At 35.8% G+C, this 6,892-nt stretch overlaps 1 protein-coding gene across 1 annotated transcript in view; it reads left to right on the top strand.

Moving 5' to 3' along the window:
- Nucleotides 1-5,627: 5,627 nt before the first annotated feature.
- Nucleotides 5,628-6,892, top strand: part of cntn5 (contactin 5) — a 161,770-nt gene continuing 160,505 nt past the window's right edge. Inside the window, exon 1 of the mRNA XM_014026134.1 lies at nucleotides 5,628-5,982. The gene's annotated coding sequence lies outside the window, so the exon portion shown is untranslated. The remainder of the gene's footprint in view (nucleotides 5,983-6,892) is intronic.

Below are 6,892 nucleotides of genomic sequence, written 5' to 3'. Positions count from 1 at the left end.
TTAATTCTGATTTCATTTCTGCAAGATCTTGTGGAACATGCTTTTGTGAGATTAAGCTGGTATTAATCTCATAAAGCAGGGTTCTTTACACTATCAAGTTTGGGGTAACAACCAGCAAAAAATAATGAATTTGTTCTGTAATATTTCTTAGTGTACGTATCAATAAAACACTCCAAATGAGGACAGTAGCAATAAGTAAAGCTGTAAAAAGGTCCGCTGCCTCGGAAAAGATGGGATCTGAGAGCTGATAAGAGCCATGAACACTTGGACGGATCAATTGGGAAATAGGAAGAGCACTCAGTCATGGGTACTGTTTAATTAATGATGGAGGATAGAGATAGGGCTGTTAGCTCCACATTGTCAGTCAAAGAGTCACAGCAGAGGGTGGCAATACGAGCTATGTAACTGATATGAGAAACACAAAGAACTAATCTATACTCTCAAGTCTTGAGCCATTAACGGTCTGTTTGGAAATCTGTCGGTCATGCAGCCGTCGCCCTGCCTTCCTAACCACTCAGAATTAAGAGTGATAAGCATTTAAAACAATTAACCAGCATTAAAAACGTGTTAATATTTACTTACATTAAATAGAACTAAAACTGACTGACAAATATTTCATTTTTTTATTAAAATTTTATTTTTAATGTGCTTTATTTTGATCTTTTAACAATATGGAATAACTTTCCATGACTCTGCCTCAAAAGCACCCGAAAGCCACAAAAAGGAAAATAAATTTGTGCTGCATAAAACAAGTTTTTTTTTTCCCTTCATGAACTTTTCTTTTACCTAATTTCCTTCTGGGATCAATAAAGTATTTTTGAATTGAATTTGAATTGAATTGAATTCAAATCTCAAAATTTTCTTTTCTGAGAAGTTCAACAAATTAGTGAAGTGGTATATTGATTAAGAAAGTCAACGTCTTATTGTTAACATCAACAAGAAAATAAAAGATGCATCCAGTAAACATGTATGAGAATGTCTAACTGCATCCTTGAATCTGTTACTGATAAAACTATTCAAACTATGCAGAAATTATACTATTTTAATAACGGTGAAAGGAATCATTTGTAGTTTGACATTTGTGTGTGTGTGTGCACATTTTTGCTACACTGTGGGAACCATTTTGCAGAAAAAGGCCACATTGTGGGGACTGAATGTACATCATGGGGACCAATGCCCACCAGTGCGGATGCTAATTTTGGGTGTGTGTGTGGGTGGGGGTGTGGGGGGGTTAGAACCAAGGTGTGAATTGAGTTTAGGTTAGTTTTAGGGTCAGACCTGTGAGATTAATTTTAGGGTAAATGGTTGGGGTAATGATATCAAATGACCAAAAAAAGGCATGAAAGTCAATCCACGGACCCTACAAGGACATAAAAACAAACCTGTATGTGCAATCAGCACAACTTTGTACTATTAGGACATTTACTTCACAGAAAAAGTGAAAAGATCAGAATTCTCATCAGAAAGAAAGAACTAATTTATAGATGCGGAATCTGTTGCTAAATTCACACTTCATTTATTTATTTATTTATTTATTTATTTATTTATTTATTTATGCAAAGTAGCTTCAAACAGTCTGAAAAGATGCTGCAAACATTTGTATTCTCACTTGAAGCCCCTCTGGAAGACGACCAAAACTCCCCTCTGTTGTGCTTTGGTGCAAAAGTCTTAAGTCATATTTTACTTGAAGCACTCCAGGTTTAGATTTGAACATTTTATAGGTTCCCTTTTAAAAGACCCAGCTGATTAGTAAGAAATTGTTGTTGATTTTATTAATTTCTTTTAATCAAATGTTCCCAACTGCTGTACAGAAACCTGGCAGGAAAAAAAAAAAGAAATTACAACTGTCTGATGCAACTCATTCTCCTGTTTTATCTTGGTAAAAGTCAAATTCACAGCTTGCTTAGCAAAAGTTTTTTTTTAAACTTAATTAAACTCGCCTTTAATTCCTGTGAGAGAAAAATAATTTTATAATTATTCAAGCTTGGGAAAATACTTCTGCAAATCTAAATATTTTTCTTTCTTGTTTTTAAAAAGAGGTGCTTGCCAACTCTTTCCCAAAAACATGTTGCAGCAGGTTGAATTAAATTTAAAAAAAGGCATTCAGTTAATTATTTCAGTAAGAAAGAGTAAAACATGATTGTCACTCCCCATCAATTGTCTCTAAATTTAAACAAATGTGCAATCACAAATAGGGGGTTATGAAAAAGAAAAACAAAGAGAGATGGAAGAAGAATTCACAGCCTCAGGGCAGAAAAGTCAAACTGACAAAAAAATAACAAAAAACAATGAGAACAAATGTGGAAAAACACAAATTGATGTCTGTGAAAGAACTGTGAGAAATTGACAGAATGAAACTGGATTTTCCAATGAAAATCCAAAACAAAACCAGCAGTGTCCCACAGACAGAAAGCAACAAGAACTGAAGTAAAACAACCTGTACGTTTAATTTAGTTACATTCAAGCAGATTTAAGTTTGAATGAACTAAAGAACGATGCTGAAACTTTCGTTTAGGAGCAGTTCCAATCAAACCAAAGGACAAAAAATGTCTGCCTGAGGAAAACAAGCACTTTCCACATTCACAAAGACAGATGAAGCTGAGGGACTTGTTGGTTAAAAACACAAACAAGTGAAATGTTCCCGTCCCAATGTTTGACAAGGTTGGCTGATGAAGTGTCACAGAGCAGAACAAAGCCCTAAAACCTTCCTCAGGAAAGACAAAACTCAGTCACACACCCAGCAAGAAGTCTGAATAGCTACACTATTAAAAAATTATGTTGGGAATTGAAAGAAAAAAAAAAGAGGGTGGGAGCAGGTGGGGTCCATAACAAGACCCCGTCCTGTACAATTGCACAACTTCTCTGAGGGAAAGGTGGAACATGTCTAATGAAGGATGTGGAGCTTTTATTGGTAACATGCAAAAATATATTTAGCTTTTTCTTTTATTAAAACAAAGAAGATGCAACTAAATCTGCATTTATTTATTTATTTTGTCTTTAAAAATTAAAATTCACAAGAAAACCTTCAGTCTGAGTGAAGTGTTCTGTTCAAGGTAATTCTATTAATCACAATAATTATGTGTCCAGCAACACAAAGAGCAGATTCAGATGGTGGTAGGCAGTATGACTGAAAAATGTATCCTGATTATGAGTTTCATGTCATAAAAATCATTGATTTTTAATTTTTATTTATTTGTTTACATATTTGAAATAAGAACCAGTAGATAAAAGGCTGATTGACGATGCAAGCCTTTCTCTTTGTTATCCTTAATTTCCTCTCGAGTTGTTGCAGTCTCTCCTTTCCCTCCACATTCTTCTTTTTTAATGCAGTTATTAGGGCTGCAACGATACAGAAAATTCACGGTTCGGTTCGATACTTTAGTCTCATGGTTCTATATTTTTTCGATACGAAAAAGAGAAATTTCCATGCCCCTTTTAACTTGTAATTTATTTAAATTAATTATGAACATTGGTTTAACCTCAAAAGTACAGTTTTTAAATTAAATGTTGCTGAAAACAGCAAGTTTCTCAGTGGATTTGTGCTAAAAAAAATGCAGCCTAGGTGGAGTAGTCGAACACAGATCCACTGATCCTTCAACACAGAGCATCTTCAGAAGACAAGCTGATAAAGTAAATTTTAAAAATCTGTATTGTTCCATACATAGTGTGTATATAAACTAAAGCACTGTTCAATACGGGTACATGTATTGTTGCAGCCCTAGCAGTTATGAGGTAAAACATGAAAATACTTTAACAGGTCGAGCAGCTACCTGTGTCCCAGAATGCTGTGCAGTTCTTCATCAGAGTTCAGTGAAATTATCAACAATCCATTGGACAAATTTCTTGCTGATATTGATCATTTATAGTTTATGGTAGTCAGTTGTGATGATGGTGGTGGTAATATCAACCATGTCGTACTGTTTACCTGTTTGGTCTCTTACAGCAAATGAAATCTTAGAACCCATAGTTAGGCTCTACAACAGGGCCTACAAAATTCATAAAAAACTTCCTGGTTGGACTCATCACTGTACAGTTCTTTCATTGTCTGATGCCTTGACTTTTCAGAATTATGTTTTGTATAGTGGTATTAATTTATATTTTCAGATCTTCCAAGGTGCCAGTTATGGAACTCTCTGTGCATTGCTGCCCAAATCAAATTCTGGAAGTGGTCATTCAACTAGATCTGTTACAAAAGGACAACTGATATTACCAACTTTTAAAAACTGTTACGGCCAGAGGTCTTTCTTCTATGTTTATACTAAAGCATGGAATGACATTCCTCAAAACATAAAGTCCATTTCAAAACTACAGCCCTTTAAGAAGAATCTTGTCTGCCATCTGCTGGACACTTTTTGTTGTGCTCATATTTAGACGTCCGATTTTGCAAATGCTGCCTTCCTGAAATTTGGTATGCTTGTTTGTCTTTGTGTCTATGGTGTAATGATGATGTGATTGTGATGCTGTAATTCTGAGTGTTTTATGTGCTGCAGAACAGGAACCTGCTGTAAAACAGCAATTATGCTGAGTCAGGCTTGATTTTTAGTAAGCTTTTCCTGTTAAATAAATTAATCAAACCAACATATTACATATTTTTTTGCATGTACGAACAATAATAATGATGTTGATAAAAAAAAAACTATATTAATGATTTGCATATATCCAGGATGTAGTTGAAGTATATGTGTTTTTTATTTTTGTGTGTGTGTGTATTTTGTTTTGGGGAATCCATTATGAATTGTAAGGTGAGGCAAAACAAGACATTGGCTTCTGCCTCTACCTATTTGGTCATGTAGGGTTAAAGTTTTATTTGTTTTTGTTTGGAGTGTTCTTTGATGTGACCAAATAAAATCATTTATTCCTTCATTTATTCGTTCATCACGTCTGTCAAGATATATTGATTTATTACTCAGGCCTTGTTAAAACCATTTTGAAAATCAGCTGTGTGAACTGTAATCTGTATAAAGACTGAAGCTCTGTGCACAAGTTACTGTAGGTTCATACATCTTTCTTTTCACATTATCTGTAATTTCCCTTGAATTGTTGACTTTCAAAATTATACTAACCAGCCTACAAATAAGGTGGCAACTCAGAAATTTATTTATTTATTTATTTATTTATTTATTTATTTATTTATTTATTTGTTTGTTTGTTTGTTTATTTAAGCTGTCATCTCTATAGAACAGTGACTGCAAACAAGGCTAGAATCGGGGCTAGAATATTCTGACACCATGACAATAGCTTTTTTTAATCTTTCCATCGACACTGGACAGAATGCTGCCTTCTTGTGGTCAGAACATGGTCATTTCTTACACTTAGAAAAAACTGCAAACTCACATTATTATCAGAACAAAGCAGGATCAGTCATCATGTTCCTTTGAGGATAATAATTCTGCAGAAACGTTCCTGTTATTAAATGATCTTTTCATAATTTAAAGTCCTGTGTCATTACTTTATCTTTAACTGTGTCTTTTGAAGTACAAAACTGTCGAAGCCAAAGTTGCGTCCAACTTTAACTGACAAGCAGAAATTGGAATCATTATTATTATTATTATTTTAGGGAGCGGAAACTGAAGCAGCGCCACTCCTTCCTCAAAACAAAACTAAGGGCCACCTCCTCTCCTCCTCTTCTCCTCTCCTCCTCTCCTCTCCTCAGCATCAGCAGCAGCTCAGAGCTGGGATGCTGCGCTGCAGAGACAGACCCAGCTGGCTGCAGCGGAGGACACCAAAGCAAAGCTCCCTCCGACACCAGCTCCCTGAAAGTCCAGAAGCGGCGGGTTCGACAGAGAAACTGTCACACAGACACAAATCCACCTGCTTTTTCCTCTCTTCTTCACTCGGAAGATGCGCTGCTTGTGTTGGCTGAACAGATAGAGGAGGAGGAAGAGGACTAATACCGCTGCCATTCCGCCGCTTGGCTCCACAGAGATCATCTGTCATCTGAGAGAGGAACGAACCAGCCAGGGAAGGACTTTTTGTATTTTTGTAAGTATTGCACTTTACTTTGAATATTCATTTTTTTTATTTTTTATTTTTTTGTGATCCAGGCTGTTTTGAGGAACTGCTGACGGTGGATGGAGATAATCTCACCAATAGTTAACGGAGTGTTTTACCCTCATATTAAACTAGAATCAGTTGTGCTCATAGTTATTGAGCCACATTCCTCGTCTTGTTTCAATAACTTTCCTTATTTCCACAAGCTAAATTGTGTCACGATGTGGGCAACTGTGCTGCAAAGTGTCCAAAATTAGCATCTCTGCTGTTATTAACAGGCTTGGAGCTGAGTTCAAAGCATCTTTTCAGTTTAAAGTTGAAGTCAAAGGTGTCCCACTCCATAAAACTCTCACCATCTTTGAAAAAAAAGAAGCTTTGAAATGTACTTAAAGCAGAAATGTGTTTGAGGTCTGACTGCTTTTGAAAAAAAAAAAGCCTCAAAGAGATTTATAAAAATATTTCTGGAAGGAGAAAAAAAAGATCTGTTGTAAGGACAGATGCAGGTCTTTTTTTGGTCGAGTATCTGTAGGTTTGCAGAGCAGGAGGCTTCAAACACATCATTTAGCAAACAAGTGGACCCTCAGGAACCATCTAATCAGGATGATGCAAATTTCCTTAAGTTCTGCTGCTGTGTCTGGATATTTGAGGACTGCTGGGTTCTGCATCAGCTCGGAGGCTCACACTGTTTGGTCATATTGATTTGTATTTTTCAGAGCTGGGTTTGAAAACTGTGCAGAGAGAGGAAGGGAAAAAAGGGTATTATTAAGCCATTATTCAATTTGGACATAATTGTCTTTTTTTATCCTAAAAGTTTGTGGAACTTTTTTGTCGATTGTCAAAGAGATGCCAGTCAGGAGTGAGCGTGCAGAGGAAAATACAGGCTTTAAAGAATTATCTGCTG

This window comes from Austrofundulus limnaeus, unplaced genomic scaffold, assembly GCF_001266775.1.
Source record: "Austrofundulus limnaeus strain Quisiro unplaced genomic scaffold, Austrofundulus_limnaeus-1.0 Scaffold528, whole genome shotgun sequence".
In the NCBI taxonomy this organism is placed as follows: Eukaryota; Metazoa; Chordata; class Actinopteri; order Cyprinodontiformes; family Rivulidae; genus Austrofundulus; species Austrofundulus limnaeus.
The sequence above is the reverse complement of the archived record's forward strand: the minus strand, read 5'-3'. Positions and strand labels throughout refer to the sequence as shown.